Raw genomic sequence first — 19,649 nt, forward strand, 5'->3', positions numbered from 1 at the left:
ATAAAATGTAGTCTATTATTCAGTCTTTTTTTTTTTTAAGATTTTATTTATTTATTTGACAGAGAGAAACACAGTGAGAGAGGGAACACAAGCAGAGGGAGAGGCAGAGGGAGAAGCAGGCTTTCCGCTAAGCAGGGAGCCCGATGAGGGGCTCAATCTCAGGACCCTGAGATTATGACCTGAGCCGAAGGCAGATGCTTAACGACTGAGCCACCCAGGTGCCCCTATTATTCAGTCTTAAGTAAGGAAGGAACAGTTAGATAATGGCATAATTATTTAAGTTTTTTCATTGTACAAACATAATTATGACAAAGTACTAAAAGCTCCAAAGGTAGTGTGTTAAGTAATGTGATAACTGTGCAAGAAATATATCTGTATGTTTGTGGAGGAAAAGTCTAAAGCTTTGAGTTGTCCAGTAGTTTGCTCAAGGTCATTTGCCCAGTACTAAAGTAGGGTTTCTCAGCTTCAACATTATTCACGTTTTGGATTGGATGATTCTTTGTTGTGGGGGGCTATCCTGTGCATGGTAAGATGTTTACCAACATTTCTGGGCTCTACCAGATACTAGCACCCCTCTCCTGCCCACTGCTTTAACACCACAAAGTTACTAAGGTTAGGGAGGTCTGTCAAAGCTCCTGCTTTAGAACTGTGGTTTCAGAAAATGACTGGGCAGGGCAGGATGAGATCAATATGGTAGGCTCTCATATACCGAATTATCAAAACAAGAACAAAGATAGAAGTCTGGTCATAGAAAAGAGACTTGAGCTCTAAAAAAGAGCTCAAGTCTCACCACTTTTACTCCCATCAGAGCAGTGCTAGGCGATTGAACTAGGACAGTTTCTTGAGATAATAAAACACGATCTACACTAGGACTTTGCTGGGGGTTAAGCCTCCAGGAGGAGGTGCAGTGACTAGAAGGCCATGAGAATAGACAAGTGGGCAGGTCAAGACAAGGTAGCATAGTAAGGCAAGAATCATTCCAGTTGGGACAACTTAGTAAAGTATCACGGAAGAGTCCTCTGAGTGAGGGTGGTTTGTTTGTTTGTTTGTTTTAAGATCTATTTATTTATTTTAGAGAGAGGACGAGTGGGAGGGGTAGAGGGAGAGAGAATCTGAGCTGAGCACTGAGCCTGATGCAGGGCTCGATCTCATGACCCTGAGATCACCACCAGAGCCGAAACCAAGAGTCAGATGCTTAACCGACTGCACCACCCAGGCGCCCCAAGGATGTTTTTTTAAAGACAAAACTCAATGGTTGTGAGGGACAGAACTCCCCTCAAATTAATTCCAATTGAAAGGGAGGTTTATTTTTAGGACCAAGCTCTCACATCAATGAGATACAGTGAGGAACGGAGCTGCATCCCAGGAGCTGCCCCCCAGGAGCTGCCAAGGACCACCGCTCCTTTTTCTTTCAGTGGTGTCATAATTCTTCTGTGCATAATTTCACAGGCATGCTCTCTTCCATTTGGCAAACCAATTTTCTTTGCTTATTCCTGGTTTTTGATCCTTCATAACTTTGGCACATGGCCTTGGGTTGACATGGTACTGACTTAAGAATAGACCCTAGATGGGCTTTCGTATAACGTTCTGTGTTGAACTGACTGCTAATTCCAGATTCCCAGGAAAAGCATCTGATTGGTCCAGTTTGGGTCAGCTGTTTACTCTACACAATTTACTCAACTGAGAGTAGGGATGGGGACACATGATAAAATCACTGTAACTTACACCTACCTATTCTTTTAGCAGCCCTAGCATAGTAGCGTGGATCCTGGCAATTCCCAGGAAAGGGAGTTTGGAAAGACATTTCTGCACCATACCTACCACAGTCTTAAAGTGTGAATAGAGTATGGAAGAAATTTACTGCTGGAAGAGGAAATGGTATGGATAAAGGTGTGGAATAAAGGTAATATATATGTATATAAAATATATAGAGAGAGATTCAGTAAATTTTCTAGATTAATTAAGCTCTGAGGTTTGGGGATCACTGTATAGTCTGGATTCACTGTAGCCCAAGGTTCATGTACGGAACAATTAGGTAGTGAGGATGGAAATATCAGATGGTATCAGATCATCAAAGGCATTAAGCATTTGGCTGAAGCATCTAGATTTTTCAGGGTGTCCATTACCTCTGAAGACACATCATGGAGAGAAGCTACCATGTTTCTCTAGAAAATATTTTTCATTCTCTGGTAAATCCTTGACTCCAGAGTCAAGGAGCAGGGTAGTTCGATCTTACAGTGTGTTGAGAGGGAAATCAAGCCATGACATGAAACAATCTCGACAAAAGGCAAATGGAGTAGAAGTTTGCTTAGGAAGCTCGTGAGAAAGACAGACTATCTGATACCCCAACTCTTGTAAAATAAAGTTAGATTACTGGAAATAATTTGATTAAGTCAAGCCAAGAAACCAAAAGCCATTTTACTACAACTACAGACAAAAAGCTGCTTCTATGGGCTGACATGTGAATGCAGGAGGGTAAGTGAATGAAAGTTCTATTCACTATCTAGTAAACATATATTACCTTTCTCTTTCAGGGCATAGAATCACCAAATCCTAGAGTTGGAGGGCCTTCAAAATCCATGCTTGAGGTAGTTTCCTCTGATCCTTACCTATTACTCCTGTGTTACCAGAGTCTACTTGGTAACATCCAGCTGGAACCTACCTGAGTCCAGCACCTGAGCTCAGATTACAGAGCCCTCTGACTGTGAGGACTGGACAGGCAGGTCCATGCACAAAAGTATGTTGGCTTAGATCTTTTATTTTAGGACTTAGAGTCCACATTAGAATATCAAAAGTGTTTTGTAAACTACATGTCTCTACAGAGAATAAAAATCTATTCTAGGATTTAATAAGCCTGCTTCTTTCTTCGAATTTAATGCTAATGGTAAACTGAAAAAAATTTCTAGTGACAGATAATTGGAGATAATGGTGATTACTGGTCTTTATATAGTCTTTCACCCAAACAGATGGTAAAGAGCTTAAAAAATGAATGCTCTAAGGCATAATTTCTCCTCCTTCTTAAATAAAAGTTCCTCTAGGGTCAATGATTGTATTTAATACACTGCATTATGTTACCCATACTAAATGACAATTCCCGGGCAATTCAGTTCGTCTGTTAATTTGCTTAGCAATTAGCTTTGAATGGCTTTCTACCCTGGGTACATCACAAATGTATGAATGCATGTATGCCTTATTTATTTTTCTTAGTCATTTATTTAACTTTTATAAACCTCTGTAGTTACCACCGGGGATGACTTCTAGGTCACAGTAGGCTCTGGTCACTTAGCAGCCTCTCTCAGTGGCCCACAAAGTCCCTGACTCCATGAAGGAAGCTAGCCTCTTGTGACATACAGGGAGAAGAGCCAGATTTGAGATCTGTAGGGGCTCCTGGATCCCTGGAACCCTATATTAGGATGCATTTTCTGGGTGTCTTGTTTCTTCTTTTACATAGAGTTTTAAAGACATAATATTAAGGAGGCATCAACATTCGATCAAAATGTACCATATATTGTGAAAGGGAGCACTGAGACTCTTCCCATCTTCTTCCTTTGCTTCCCCTGTCTCCTCTCTTGGGAAGGGTATTCAGGCCTTGCGTTACTCACTGTCTGATTCACATGGGATGTTCCATGATGTGATCTAAGGGAAAAGTCAGGGAGAATACTTTCTAGGCTAATAAGACTAGGATTTTAACTTGCAGGAAATAAAGTCAAAGTTACATTAATGGGAAGAATATGAATTTTTATTCTAGACCCCCAGTCCACCTTTTGGAATGAAATGAATCTTTGTGTTGGTAGTTGTGTTTGGTTTTGCTTCTCTGCAGAGGAGGTGTAGGTGGGGGGTTGTGGCCAAGAAGATTCCCACTTGCCCTTTCTTCTGCCCCTCCCCAACCTCCAGTTCCTTCCCCTGCCTGGGGCTGACGTTCATAGCCTGAGTTGGAATGCAGGTCTTTCCTCTTTAAAGCCAGAAGACACTGGATGGCTAGGGTTGAAAGCAGAAGAGGTGCTGTGGTCAAGGGGCCAGGGCTGGCCATCTGGATCGGAATCCCATATTTTGTGACATCAGAATGTCATTCTATGCCTGGAGCTTCAGCTTCTTTCTATATAAAATAGGGTTAATAATTCCCTTGAGCATTACATAGAGTACTAAAGCCACAGTGCCTGGCATAGAGTATAAATTCTACCCATGTTATGTTTTATTGTGATTGTTATCATTGGCGTTCAATGCCTGGGTTTATGATTTACCTGGTTATTTCTCTAGGGAGTGGTGAAAAGTACTGGGAAAAGGTAAGGGAGGAGTTATTAGAGAGGACGGGATTAGAGGGAGAGCTTATAGGTGGGGACAAGGGAGACCCAGGTTGGGTACCCTCTGAAAGCCTGAGATGCTTCCTCATGGGGTTAATCCCCCTGCCCGGGATGTGAGACATGAAATCTTAACCACGGTGAAGCTTAGGGAACTGGCATCTAGACAAGAGGTAGAATGTTTGATCCCACACCCTCTCCCTATACTCCCTATTCAGTGCAGCTTTGGAATAAACACCAGGGACTTGGCAGTAAAGACCGGCCTTGGAAGCTACAAATTCATATGCCTTCAGGGGCTGCAGATGTATTGTGAATGTCGAATAAGACAGCTGGGGATTGTGGTGAGTGTGTGTCTTAAAGACCTTCAGATTCAAATATTTTTTTTAAAAAATCGCCCTCTGTACCAAATGGTTCTGCACTTTTTTGTTTTCTTTTTGTTTTGTTTTGTTTGAGATTTACTTAACTCTTCAAGTTTTTATCAATCTTCCTAAAATTATAGAGAATCTTGCCTTAGTTTGGAGGACATCTGTTGGTAAAACTGAACTAAAACAATGACTGTGCTTTTATTTACAGATACCTTAAATTTTATATATATATAGAAGATACCCATATATCTCCTTAAAAATGTGTGTGTATATATATGTATATACATATATAGATTCCCAAAAGAGGACTTATTGTAAGTAATAAATAAATAACAAAAAGAGATTTATTCTAAAGAATTAGCTCATGTGGTTATGGAGGCTGAACACATCCCAAGCTCTGTGGTCAGCAAGCTGGAGACCCAGGAGGGCTGATGATGGTGTTCCAGTCTGAAGTCTGGCAGCCTCAAGCCCCTGGAAGAACTGATGTGTGAGTTTGAATAAAACAACAGCCCGGTTTGAAGGCAGTCAGACAGGAGAAAAGTCTCTTTTACTCGGGTGCCCAGACATATAATCAAACATTATTTTGGGTGTTTCTGTGAAGGTATTGGGGGATGAGATTAACATTTACATCAGTAGCCTGAGTAAGAGATGAGGAAGATTGTCCTTCTTAATGTAAGTGGCCCTCATCCAGTTAGTTGAAGGCTTGATGGAACAGAAGGACTGACCCATCTCAGAAGGTCTTCTTACAGATATTTTTAATGCATAGATATGGTTATATGTATACCCTTTTGTGTTTTACACAAATGGGATCCTATAATACCTATTGGGTTATAATTTGTATTTTTCACTTAATGATATATCTGAGAGATATACCTGTGTCTTTTTAAGGAAAGCACAATATTCTATCATTTGGTTGCACCTTGATTTAACTTAACCAACTGAGAATTGATGAATATATTGGTTGTGTCCAGTTACTTGCTGTTTCCAATAATACTACAATTAACACAATTGTAAATATAAGTTTATGTACCTGTGTAAGTATGTAAGTAGGATAAATTCCTGAATAAATTCTCATTATCAGTTTTATTTAGTTATTTGCTAAAAATGTCTGGTTGTTGAATTCTTTCTTTATCCAATGCTAAACAAATAGGAATTTATTACACAGGCAAAATAAGTCCCAGTATTTTAAAAGATCAATTTCTGGCAAATGAGTGGTGTCAGGGAAGACAAGCTCTAAGTCTTTGTGTATTGGATGGCCTTCTTTATACATTAGTGATTATGTTAAGAATCAGTGAGGGGCGCCCTGGGTGGCTCAGTCGGTTAAGCGGCTGCCTTCGGCTCAGATCGTGATCCCAGGGTCCTGGGATCAAGCCCCACGTTGGGCTCCCTGCTCAGTGGAGAGTCTGCTTCTCCCTCTCCCTCTGCCTGACTCTCTGCCTACTTGTGCTCTCTCTCTATATCTCTGTCAAATAAATAAATAAAATCTTTAAAACAAAAAGAAAAAAGAATCAGTGAAAGTACTGTAGTTACATACATGATAGACTGGACCTTACTTTTGTGCTTTCTATGAAAATAGATTTTACTAATGCAAAAATTGTGTAAACAAACATATTCTACCTACTTCAGAATAAACTTAGGATCATCTTCTGTTTGCATACTGTGTTCTATTTACAAATTATTCTTAAAATACCATTTTAAAATGAGAAAAAAAAAGCATTTCTCTAAAAGGATTCTATAATTTAGGCTGAGACCCTGATGGCCACCAGAATTCTGAAAAAGGAAAAATCTAGTAAAACAATATAAATGGCTTAACAACTTTCTCTCCTTGAAAGGACTTGCTTTGTATGTACCTTGCTTAGTGTTGAGCAAATTGCCCTTGTTTTACTTAGAGTTTTTATCAATCTTCCTAAAATTATAGAGAATCTCGCCTTAGTTTGGAGGGCATCTGTTGGTAAAATTGAGCTAAAACGACAATGCTTTTATTTACAAATACCTTTCTTTTTTATTATAATGATACTGCACTTCTTTTTTACATCTTTACTGCAGAAGAATGAGCAAATATAGATGAGCACAAAGAAGCTAAGACCGCCCACCATCCACAGCTCACAGACAGCTGTTATTAACATCCCTCCATTTCCTCTTCTTTTCAAGTTTATACAGTAACAACAATGAAGATGGAGCATCTTACTGTGCTGCTTTTTAAGGTTTTCACTTTTTTGTGTATACTTACACTGTTAAAGAAATTATTTTTTTAAAAAATTCTCTTTGCATTTATTGCTCCATGCTGTTTCTTTGGGGGGTAAAAATAATAATCAGTACAATTACAAATTAATTCTCTATGAAAACTCATGTTGTATATTCCTTAGTTGTTCTTACAAAATGACCAAACTAAGTAAAATTATATTCCCTTCTGTTTGAAAATAGTTTGTGGAGGGGCGCCTGGGTGGCTCAGTTGGTTAAGCATCTGTCTTTGGCTCAGGTCATGTTCCCATCAAGCCCCGTGTCAGCTTCCTTGCTCAGCGGCGAGTCTGCTTCTCCCTCTCCCTCTGCTGCTCCCCCTGCTTGTGCTCTCTCTCAAATAAATAAAATCTTAAAAAAAAAATAGTTTGTGGATAGGAAGTCAATGTGCCACATTTGGGGTGATGATATTATATAATTTTAGAAAAAGTTTTAATGTTATATTTTTGATCGTTCATTTTCTATTGACCAATTATTTTTTTACACTAGTATTCAGAATTTGTAGGAAATAAGAAAACATTCTTCAGAAACATATGAAATGGTAAGAATTAGGTGAACTTTAGTTGGAAGGAGACGAGATCCCTGGTCAAACTGTGTTGTGCCTTTACATTTTCTCCTCATACACACAAACACGTGCGTGCGCGCGCGCACACACACACACACACACACACACACACACACACACACACACGTTTTTTCCTCAGGTGAAATTTTAAGCTCAAAATAAGCACTAAGTGATGGAGTAAAAAGTGATGTCACAATACATCTATCCCCAGAGGGCACTGTATTAGTGAAGGAAGGTTCTACCTCTTTTCTTCATGATGTTCAACTTATCAAGGAAAAAGCAGTTCTTGTTATGTGGTCACGCTTATGAACATCAACTCTTTCTCTACACCTGCTTTTTAAAATTATTTATTTAAAAAATACGTTTAAAGTTTATTTTTTATTTTTAGTAATCTGTATACCCAATGTGGGCCTCAGACCCATGACTCCAAGATCAAGAGTTGCACGATGTTCCAACTGAGCCAGCCTGGTGCCCCTCCACACCTGCTTTCTTTTAATTACCAGTTGCTTTCTCATTATGTTCAGAAGCCTGCTAGGGCAGCTCTAGGTACTTTAGAGAGAGATTTTGGCGGGGGAAGGAACTAGAGCATAGGGAAGAACCCCTAATCTGGAAATAAAGAGACTCCTAATGACAATAATGATTAAATATTTGTATATTGTATTTTTATTGTATACTTTCTAAAATTGAAATATGTCATGTACCATAAATTGACCTCTTGAAAGTATACAATTCAATGGTTTCTTGTATATTCATAGAGTTGTGCAGCCATCACCATGATCTTAATTTCAAACCATTTTCCTCAGCCCTGTCCCCATTAGCAGTGACTCCATAGTCCTACCCCCCCAACCCCCCTGACCCCTCCCCCCCTTGCAACCACTAATCTTTCTTTATGGATCCACCTACTACTCTGGACATTTCATATAAGTGGATTCATTTCATGTGGTTTTTTTGTGTCTGGCTTCTGTCATTTAGTATAAGGTTTTGAAGGTTCATACATGTTGTAACATGTCTCAGTAGTTCCTTACTTTTTGATGGCCGAATAATATTCCATGATACGGCTATGCTGTTTTTGTTTATCCATTCCTCAGTTGATGGATCTTTGACTTCGTTATTTTCACTTTTTGGCTATTATGAATAACGCTGAATAACGCTGCTATGATCATTCATGTACAAGTTTTTGTTTGTGGTTAGGCAGTGTTCTCAGATCTGATTTGGGCCTCATGAACACTTTGTGAGATAAGGCAGCTCTTGGATTTCCATTGCATAGGGAAACAGAGGATCCCGGATAAAATTGCCTCATACAAGCTGGAGTCAGCATTCGAATCCAGTTCTATTTTTAAGAATTGCTGAAAGAATGTCAAAAGAAGCACTCTCTTCCCAAAGAAAGATGAAATTTGTTGTCTATTTTTAGTCTGGTGAAGATGGGGATGTATTTACCCATGCCTATCGGAAAAGCAGTGCCGAGACTAATTTACAGATTCCAGAAGAAAATGTTTCCCTAACAAGTGGCCAAAATTTCTTAAAACAGAATTAAAACAAAATTATACCCAGGCTGTTGTATAGGTACAGGCAGTTTTGTTCTTTGTTATTTCGTGATTTTACTTTCAAGGAAAATTCCAAAGACAGATTGTAGCTGTTTGCAGTTCTAATGGTTTGCGGAAAGAAACAGCTCCAGATTATTTTTTCTCCTAATTGTCATGCATCTTCTCTTGGAGACATGTTTATGACTCGATTTAAATCTTAACGCAGTCTATTAATATTTCAGATTTGGCATAAGACACATGAAATAGTATTATTCATGCAAACCTTGCCAAAAGCATTCTATGAGTCAAAACTTAACTAAATTAATACAGTCCTTTCTGATCGCTTGAGTCATCAAATATCAAAGTTTTGCAAGGGACTTTGGAGACAGTTTAATTCAAATTTTTTGCCCAATGCATGTGTTCTGGTCTATGAATTCAGTCCCATTCCCCACCTGCCCTCTGATGGCCCAAAGCAGTAACACTAATGATAAAGAACAGGAGCTTAACAGCAAAGAGTTCTGTTCAATTTTTCTTGCTTGGGTTGTCTCCTCCCCTTCACCCCTTCCAGTATTCCTGATGAACTCTGACTTGCTCTTGTCTTTCTCTGGCTCGCTGGGGGTTAATTTCTCTTACCTTGTATCAATACTCATATTCCATTTATCACACTCTTTGACATTATTGGCTTAAATGACTGTTATATGTATCAGACAATGTGCGTCTTGAGAGTTGTGTATTTTGTTCTCTTCAACATCCAGTAGAATTCCTAGCGTAGCCATGCAATAAAGATTTATCCAATTAGATTGATTTTTTAATAGAATCATAAGAACTCTGAGTTCTGACCTTGACTGCAGTTTGTGAAATCACTATCTGCATTACAGTCAACAAACACTGAGCCCTCATAACTAGAAGAACTGAACTGGACCTATAAGATTTATAAAGCATCCTGCACATATTCTCAGCACTTGAGCAGTTAATGAGGGGTATACAAAGTAGACGTCAAGCCAGACAAAAGTAGAATTAAAATTAATATGTAGAATACTACCCACCCATAGGCATGTAATGGGTGGGGTAACAATGTGTGGGCTAGGTAAAAAGTTTAGATATTGGGATTAGGTCATGGTCTTTCAGTGGGACTGGGTCATGTTGTTAGCCAGTTTTCTAAAGATCAATAGGTTTTCTTTCAACATGAAACTACTGAGCAATTATTTTGAAGGTGGAGTCAAAAAGTCCTCCTGACTGATTGGATGTGGGTGTAACAGATAAAAGAGTCAAGGATGCCTCCAATAGTGGTTTCCAACGTGGGCCACGTATGGATGGAGTTGCCATCGATGGAAGTGGGGGGGGGTTCTGTAGTGAAGCAGGTTTGTGCGAGGTGATCAAGAGTCAGTCCTCTGCTCTGGGCAGGCACTTGGGACACCTCAGTGAACAAAAGAAGCAAAGATTCCTGCACCTGCCATGACATTCTCATGGAGGGTGGGGGACAAAAACAGGATCCATAAGAAAATTCTATAGATGTTAGAAGGGATGAGAGAGAAGAGAAAGTATAGAGCAAGGAATGGGGATCAAGAGGGCTGGCGAGGGGGTTGGGGGAGGTATCTGGAGGAAGAGCATTTCAAGAGGTGGAAACTGTTCAAGTGCACTAAGACACATAGTGCCTGTTCATTCCTCCTGGGAACATGGGGGCATGAGTGTGTAGAACAGAGTAACTCAGAGAGAAGAGGAGAAATCTGATGGGCTAAGGGGCGGGTCCCGTAGGGCCTGATGGTTGGTTGTCAGGACTTTGGTTTGTACTATGCCAGTCCAAACAGGAAATCTTTAGTAGGTTTCCTACAGAGTGGTGGCATGTTCTGAATCACTCTGGCTAGTGGGTTGAGAAGAGACTCCAGGAGGGCGGAACAGACTCATGTGCAAGCAGGGAGACATTTAAAGATGCTATTGTAATCTAGACGAGAAGATGATGGATTCTGCATATATTTTGAAAGGAGAGCCAACAGGATTTCCTTACAGATTAAACGTGGGGTGTGACAGAAAAGGGAATCAGGATGACTGCAAGGTTTTTGACCTGACCCACTGGAAGGGTGGCGTTGCCATCAGTGAAATGGGGGACCCTGGAGAAGAGGCGTTCTATAGCGGAATGTCAGGAGTTGTTTTGTATGCCAGCATGGGACAATTATTCGACCAAGTGATACAAGCACTATGGGAGAAGGAGCGTCCATGGGCAAGAGGCTGCAGGGGACACGGCATCCTCAGGGAAGAGCTGACTTACAGATCTAGTGAGAAAAAGAAGGAACCATTCAGAGAGCCTTGTAGGTGTAGGGATTATACAAAGGATGGACTGTGCCTTGAAGAGGGCAGTGTGGGAAGGGTTCAGAGAGTTGAGCGAGAATGGAAGATGGGGTCAGATAGGGGCCAAGCAGAGCCTTGGGGGGTACAGTGAGGAAGATTCCAGATGACCTGAAAGTCTGGGCCTCATTAGGGTGATTGACAGGCACAAGGATATGGGACATAATGAGATTTGTCCTGGCGGATTCAAGGCAGTGGTGCTGAGGCTTTGAATGTCAGCGGCTGGGCAAAGGGTGGTGTCTGGGGCTTTCTTTTGACCTTGTTGGAGGTGATCAAAGCAAGATGCTTTCCTCTGACCTAGCTGATGTGTTTAAGAGCCTCTGGGGAAGATGGAACCTGCCCTAGCAAGTGCCCTCTATTGAGTCTGATTTATGGAGGTAAAAGGCATGGGATATTTGAGATGGTATTATATTTAAAACAGGCTAAGCAATGTGGAGCACAGAGAAAGCATGTGGGTGTTGCCCTTAAACTATTTGTGATTATTATATTAAAATTGAAATAATAGTTTCATCATAGTCTAAAATAGTGGCAGTCTGTATCACTTGGATATATCTCACAAGAATCCCTCAGAGAGGGCATTTTGTCCATGATATTCTTCAAGATGGCCAGTGTTTTTATGAGAACATTATTTTTAAAGGCACTAATTGCCTGTCAAAAAACTCAAGTTCAAGGTTTTTTTAGTTTTAGTTTTATTTTTTAAAGATTTTATTTATTTGAGAGAGAGAGCCCAAGAAGGGGGAGCAGCGGAGGGAGAGGGAGAAGCAGGCTCTTTACTCAGTGGGGATCCCCTGGGGGACCCCGGGATCATGACCTGAGCCAAAGAAAGACACTTAACAGACTGAGCTACCCAGGTGCTCCTCAAGTTCAAGTTTCACTTTTTAGTTTACTAATTGTGAATTTTATCCTCTTTGTTTATTCACTTTTAATATCTCTTAATAATGGTATAATGAAAACTTTCTCACAGACAAATGAAAAATAAAGTGTAATAATGCATGCAAAGAAGTATTATAAAGAAGCCAACGGTATCATAGAAATATAAGGTGGTATTATGATGAGAAATGTTTAATGTTTTTCTGTATATTTAATCTGTGAGTACTATGGGAGCCTCAAAAACACACTTTAAAAAACTCAGCAGACCCTGTGCTGCAACCACAGGAGCTTGAGGAACCAGCAATGGTACTTTGAAAATGGCAATCTCTTCTAGGATTTAGTTATATAATAAAGAAAAAAAATAATATTCAAAATAGAATTGTCATCATTTGTTTTATTTAGCAACATGGACTATAAAAATGGTAACAATTTTAATATTTTTATGTACATTGAAAATTATTATGAAGTATTTTCAAAGGAAAATAAACATTATAGGATTTTATTAATATATTTTAATTAAATACTTCAGAAATAAAAAGAAGTGTTTGTTTGTTTGTTTTTTAATTTTGATGTTTTGTTTTTCCACTTTATATCCTGGCTCTACTTCCCTAATGTTGAGTGATAGGATTTGGTCACTAAATAAATGACCACCTGCAGTCACTGTTCCAAATGGATGGTAGATGTGGTATTGAGGGCCCAGGGATTCTATTCTGTTTTTTAGTACAGGAACTTATTTGGCTGCTCAGAATGAAGGGCAAGCAAGTCTACAGACAGTGGGTAGGATGGAATCTGACTATAATCCCCAGTTAATCCCTGTATGGGCCAGGAATCAAACACAATTTTCTCAAAAGTCAGTTCTGGAATATTCTCCCTGTTACCACTCCCTCCCAATTTTGAATGTATGATAGTTTAAGCACACAATGACATCCTTTACATTTGAGATAAAAATACTGATGGGTGAAAAACCCAAAGCCACAACTAGTTCAAGGTGAGCAGATACTCAGAGTTAGAATTAGCCATCTAGGTGATGGACCCCTATTCTGCAATTGAGCCCCCCTAAATGCGCTTCTTTTATCACTTGTAGCTCTTCTCAACGGAGGATAGAAGTAAGTGGATTCACTTAACATTTCTGCTCTGCCTGCTACACAGAGCGCCATGATGCACAGGCTCCTAGGGCTGGAACCACTCTTTCTTGTTTTCTTTATTTTCATTGAAATATAGTTGACATACAAGGTTATATTAGTTTCAGGTGTACAGCATAGTGATTTGACTATCCTGTGCATTACACAATGCTCCCCACAGTAAGTGTAGTCACCATCTGGAACCACTCTTGAGAGACTGCACTCTATCTGCATCCACTCTTTATGGCCTTGTTTCAGTTGAATTGTCCTTAAGCCATGCCAGATGAAGGCAACTGAGCTCTAATTTTAAATATATTTTCACTGGAAAAAAATGTTTATAACTTAGTCTATACCTGCAGAAACAATCATATTTTGAGAAACTTTCCAATGCCTACCTTCCATTTCTCATGTTGTCCTTCAGGTTAAATTAGCAGAAATAAGGGAAGGGACATTGCAAATATAAGGGCAAAGAAAGGGGACACAGTGTCCAATAACTCCAAGTGTCTTAACTGAGAAGCAGAAGCACAGTTAATGCAAATGCCATGAAATGTCACTATCATCATTGATAAAAAATGGTGCAAACCATGGATCATGTAATGGGATGAGCTGTTAGTAAAAGCTTATCAAACTGGGGACGCCTGGGTGGTTGAGTCAGTTAAGCATCTGACTCTTGATTTCAGCTCAGGTCCTGATTTCAGGGTTGTGAGATTGAGCCTGTGTCAGGCTCCACACTGGGCATGGAACCTGCTTAAGATTCTCTCTCTTCCCTCCCCCCCTAAAAAAATTTAAAAAGCTTACCAGACAGTGTTGTTTGCAAGTAAAGTGCAAGGAAATCCAACTCTAATTGGCTTACATGACAAAGAAATTCATTGACTCCCAAAACTGGAAGCTCAGACATATGACGTATTTTGTGGTCTTAATCCATTGACTTTTGCTTCATTTCCTTTCTTAGTTCTGTATCTCTCCATGGGTCAGCTGCATCCTCAGGCTGGGAGGGAACTGGATGCAGCAATCAGACATATGATCCATGAAAATATCACCAATGAATGACAATAAAATGCTTCCAGGAGCTCATTCTGAAGAGCATGGGGATACCTCTTCTCATGATTCATCGGCAAGAATTTTCATCTGCCCTATCACTAACAAGAGGAGTGGATTTACCCGCTAGCCAGAGCTCTGTTTGGAAGGCCTGGGCCGGGGTGGGGGTGGGGGGGGACGCATACTAAATAGACAGTTGCCAATGTCCATCTGCTCTATTTCTTTCTGTTGGATTTTGCCGAGGGTGAGTACCATATTTCACTCATTCTTTATTTCTGGCATCTATCGTAGTGGCTAGTAAATAGTAGCAGTTCAATAAATGCCATTGAATAAAGAAATTAAATTAGTACCTAGAAGGGGGCAAATCAGATCTATATTTGTCTGGCAGTTAAAAAAATAAAGTCCAAATAATCCGGGTTTCCTGTAATTAAAAGGCAAGGTATTTGTACGAACATTCTATCTGGAGGGAACAGAGGAAGATACAATCATAAATCAGGACTCAAATTTCATAGGATTTTTATAGTAGACCAGATGTCAACCATTTGAATGCTAATATTTAGCAGTAAACAGACATAAGTGCTATACTTTCTTTTAATGAACAATTTCTATATGAATCAAATGAGCTTCTGAATTTCACACAGTGGAAGCTTCCAGATCTCTAGGCTACATTCAGAGATTTAGAATTACTTTGCTTGAAGATGGGGATGGACTCACGGCTTGGCAATTGGCAGGTAGTGCTAACAGATTTTGTGATTCCCAGGACTTAGAACTGCAGTGCTCAACAGAAGCTCAGCAGAGAACTGCGACCAGCTTTTAGGAACTACTCCCTGGTGATGCGAATTTTCTTTTGCTTCCCTCACAATTTACCCAGAACAATATAAATGTTACCAATTCCCTGAGCTGGAGAACTGCCAGTAGGATTCATGCAAACTTTGTAACGACCTCTTGGTCCCTAATGTGTCCAACCCACTGCTGGTTTTTAGGGCTGTAGCCCATTTCAGTGCATTGGTGATACCTTGAAATTTCATGCCAAACTCTTCAAAAGTAAACAATTCAACAGGTGGGTGTCTTGGGGAGGAGCCCTGGGCATTTCATTGTAACAAAGTGAGCATTTCCTCATTATGGCTGCCTCCTCCTCCTGAGTCAAAAGAAAACAAACAAGCCGGTCCTCCACCTCAGCGACTGCACACCTGCAAGACTGTTTACTGATTGAGCCTCACCGTGCTGCTCTGAACCCAGAGGTTGCAAATTTGTTGGGCTGGTACAATGTTTGTGGTTTTCTTTCTTTTTATAACATTTGGATTTGAATGACTTTAGGTGAGGCACACTCTTTTGTTCGCTATAAGCCTAGCTCCTGTTTGAATTAATGCATTTTCATGACCTGCCTGGGCCCCTGTAAGCATTGATCTTGCCACCCCAGACCAAACCACGGAAAGAAATAGACGTGGAGGCTGAGTTTATTCAGGTCGAGTAGGAAAAATACAAAGAAAAACAAATGATTTCCACCATCCAAGAGTAAATATAATGTTCACCATTTTCAAATCATCACTTCCAGAACTGGGTTTGAAACCAGTATTGGAAAGACTTTCAAAGCTGGATTATCCTTTTATATGTAACTGTGACTTTGGATTGACTTGGAACTCCAAGAAGTTTCTAAGAACTTCCCTAAAACTGGTTCATCTTTTTTTTTTTTTTTAAGATTTATTTATTTATTTGAGAGAGAGCCTGAGTGGGAAGGGCAGAGGCAGAGGGAGAGAGAAGTCTCAAGCAGACTCCACACTGCACGCAGAGCCTGACATGGGGATTGATCTCATGACCCAGAGATCACGACCTGAGCTGAAACCAAGAGTCAGATACTTAACTGACTGCATCACCCAGGTGCCCCATAAAACTGTGGTTCATCTTTATAGTTTCTATCAGATTTCCTGATTTGGAGGAGAAAAGTGTTTTCTATATGTGCCAAAGCACCGTGGCCCTCAATGAGAAGCAGTCTCCCTGCTCAATTGGAAGTTGTTTCAATTATTAATTTTCTTTCCATATTTCTCATGTGGGTTGCCCTGGTGATTTGTCTTCTAATATGGCTACACATCTCTTCTTACTCTCTTATATCCATGCATCCACTCCACCAATATTTGTGGAGCAGTTACTGTGTACTGGGCACTCATGAACCAGGGTGTGCCAACCCTTTTCTGACTAATGGAAGCTAAATTTGTGTGAAAAGCTCTAAAAAATGAGAACTGTCATTGTAAGTCAGTGATTTAAGGGAAATTTAATTCAGGTCATTTGTGAAGATAGAACATTTTAAGAGATATATCACAAATTCTTATGCATATATGACATGTTAGCTATTCCAATTAGGGGATAAGTAGTCTGCTCTATACCAGCCATTTCCTAGATATCCAGAGTGACTTAACTATGTACTTAAAAAACATTTAGTTTTTTAAATTATTATAGATTCACAGGAAGTTGCAAAGCCAGGACAGAGAATTCCTTTGTATAGGTCACCCGCTTTCTCTTCATGGTTACATTTTATGTAACTATATATAATATCAAATCCAGGAAAGTGACATTGGTGTGTGTGTATAGTTTTATGTCATTTTATTTCATGTGTTGGTCTGTGTGATCACCACTGCGGTTCAGATGCAGGACTATTCTAACACCGCAGAGATTTCCCTCTTGCTACCTGTGCCTCCCCCCACCATAATAAACCCTGCAACCATTAATCTGTTTTCCATTTCTATAATTTTGCCATTTTGAATACTTATATAAGTGAAATCGTATGTATGTGAACTTTTGAGATTGGCTTCTGGCACTCATCAAATGTCCTTGAGCCCCAACCAAGTTGTTGGTGTATCAGTAGCTCATTACTTTGTGGGACACCTGGGTGTCTCAGTCGGTTAAGCATCTGCCTTCAGCTCGGGTCATGATCCCAGGGTCCTGGGATCGAGTCCCGCATCGGGCTCCTTGCTCAGCGAGGAGTCTGTTTCTTCCTCTGCCCGCCACTCTCCCTGATTGTGCACTCTCTCTCTCTCTCTGACAAACAAACGAATAAACACACTCTTAAAAATAGCTCATTACTTTGTATCAGTCACTGAGTAGTAGTCCACCTATGAATGCGCCAGTCTATTGGCTATTTCAATTAAAGTTGCTACGAACAATCGTGTACAGGTTTTCTTTGGGATAAATGCAATTGCTGGGTCATATGCTAAGTATATGTTTAGTTTTTTTTTAGAGAAACTGCCCAACTGTTTTGCAGAGTGACTGTGCCATTTTACTTTCCTAACAACATGCTAGGGAAAAAAAAAATAGAGCATCAATTCTTTAGAAAACTGATTCTTGATAAAGGTTCTTCAAATGAGAAAAGCCAATTTGTGCATGGGTTTGTGATCAGTCTGTCTCACCACATGAGGTACCTTTTGCAAGGTAAGACAACATAATCGATGGGGAAAACTAGAATCCTGGTACATGTCTTACGGGAGGCCAGCAGATACAGAGGCTGAATTGGATGTACTGAGTGGGAGTGGGCAAATCAGGCCTCAGTTGCTGACCTCACTTTATCAACATGGACACAATTTGTGCTGGCATTCCAGATAATCAAGAGGCACTTTGCCATCAAAGGGTATTCTTCTTCAAGACACTGAAACAATGTTTGAGTTTTATCTTCTTGCCTCGGCCACATTCCTAGGACTTAGGAGGCAAATTCTTTCAGATCGTACTTTGAAAGAGAAAGTACAGGTGTGAGGTCATGGCAGTGAACCTCAGAGATAGCAGTCAAAGCCACAAAATGATGGAACGGAAAAGATCTCTGGTTGCAGGTCAGTTCTGTGGCTTTCCAGCTGTTTGGCCCATGTTACTTGACACCTCTCAGGCTCAGCTTTCTTTTCTGTACAATGGCCACACTAATGTCTACCCCATAGGATCATGAAAGCGTTAAGTGCAATTGTGCATGTAAATCAGCGGGCATATAGAACCAACAAATACAACTACCATTTTGTTGGGGGGGTGATTACATTTGAGGGACTGTGCCCGGTCCTTGTAGGTGCTTAAAAAAACAAGACTATGTTCCCCTCCCTCTTTTTAATTTCTCTTTGTCTTTTTACTCTTTCTTTTTTTCTCTCCAAAGCTAGAAATATTATGATGAGTCTCTAACTTTGTTCTTTCATTCAGCCAATATCTATTGAGTAGCTACCATGTGCCCAGGCATGGTTCTAGGTTCTGAAGACACAACCCTGAACAAGATAAAGTCTATGTTCTCATGGAGATTATATTCTCGTGAAAGGAGACTAAGAAGATACAGTTTGGCAAATACATATATTAGATAATTTCAGATAGTGCTAAGTAAAAATTAAAATAATAAGGAGGCAGTGTAACAACACAGAGATACCTGGGATGGCTGGGGAGAAACATGAAGGAAGGAGAGATGGAAAAATGTGGGAAAAGAGTTGGGGGCAGAGTGTATACAACTGAAATGAACTTGATGTGTCCGAGGAGCAAAGAAGGTTAGGATTCCCAGCATTGAGCAAGTGGAGTGTAGGAGATGAAGATTGATAGACTGGGCTTTCTAGGACCTGTTAAGAAGTTTGGACTTCATCTTAAATGTGATGGGAGGGCTTTGAACGTTGGAATGGCGTGATCTGATTTATGCTTTCTAAGGAATATTTATTCTGCTGTTTGGAAAGTGGCTTGGAGGGGTGCATGCAGAAGAGTGAACAAAGAGGCTCTTGCAGGAGTCCAGGTGAGAGAGGACTGTGGCCTGGCCGGGGTTTTCGTGGTTGAGATGGAGAAACAAGGATGGAGTTGGGATAGGTTTTGGAGAAGAGCTGGTAGGACCTACTTGTCTAGAGCATGGGCAGTGAAAGAAGGGATGGATCAAGGATGACCATCAGGCTTTTGGCCGAGTGTTTTATGGGAAATCCAGGGCTCTGTCCACTGCTCCATAGTGTGTTTCAGGAGGGAACAACTTCTTGTCTTGCATAAGCTGGGCTCCTTTGGGTCTGGACGTGTGATACTCAGTGACGAGCGAGGCTGGGCTGTAGATTTGGTAGAACTAGAAAGACATGTTGATCACTTCCTGAATCCTTTAGGTGTTGTCCTTTCTGTGCACTGGTGGTGGGTTACTTGGTATCTTTCGCTTCAGTTATGCCCTGGCTCCCCGGCTCCCACGTTGTGACTTCTGTGCCCCCGAGCAGGACAGGAACCCCTTTCAGGGCATGGCAAGCTTAGCAGGCTTGGCCTGGGTGCCACTGGGTGGGTCCTGCCCTTCACGTGGTGTGGCCTCCTGGCCAGGC

General features: G+C 40.5%; 1 long non-coding RNA gene across 1 annotated transcript in view; it reads left to right on the forward strand.

Moving 5' to 3' along the window:
- LOC113919199 overlaps window positions 1-14,360 on the forward strand; it is a 38,893-nt gene extending 24,533 nt beyond the window's left edge. Inside the window, exons 5-6 of the long non-coding RNA XR_003518885.2 lie at window positions 6,710-6,867; window positions 14,276-14,360. This is a non-coding gene — a long non-coding RNA (uncharacterized LOC113919199). The remainder of the gene's footprint in view (window positions 1-6,709; window positions 6,868-14,275) is intronic.
- Window positions 14,361-19,649: the final 5,289 nt, after the last annotated feature.

This window comes from Zalophus californianus, chromosome 3, assembly GCF_009762305.2.
Source record: "Zalophus californianus isolate mZalCal1 chromosome 3, mZalCal1.pri.v2, whole genome shotgun sequence".
Classification (NCBI taxonomy): domain Eukaryota; kingdom Metazoa; phylum Chordata; class Mammalia; order Carnivora; family Otariidae; genus Zalophus; species Zalophus californianus.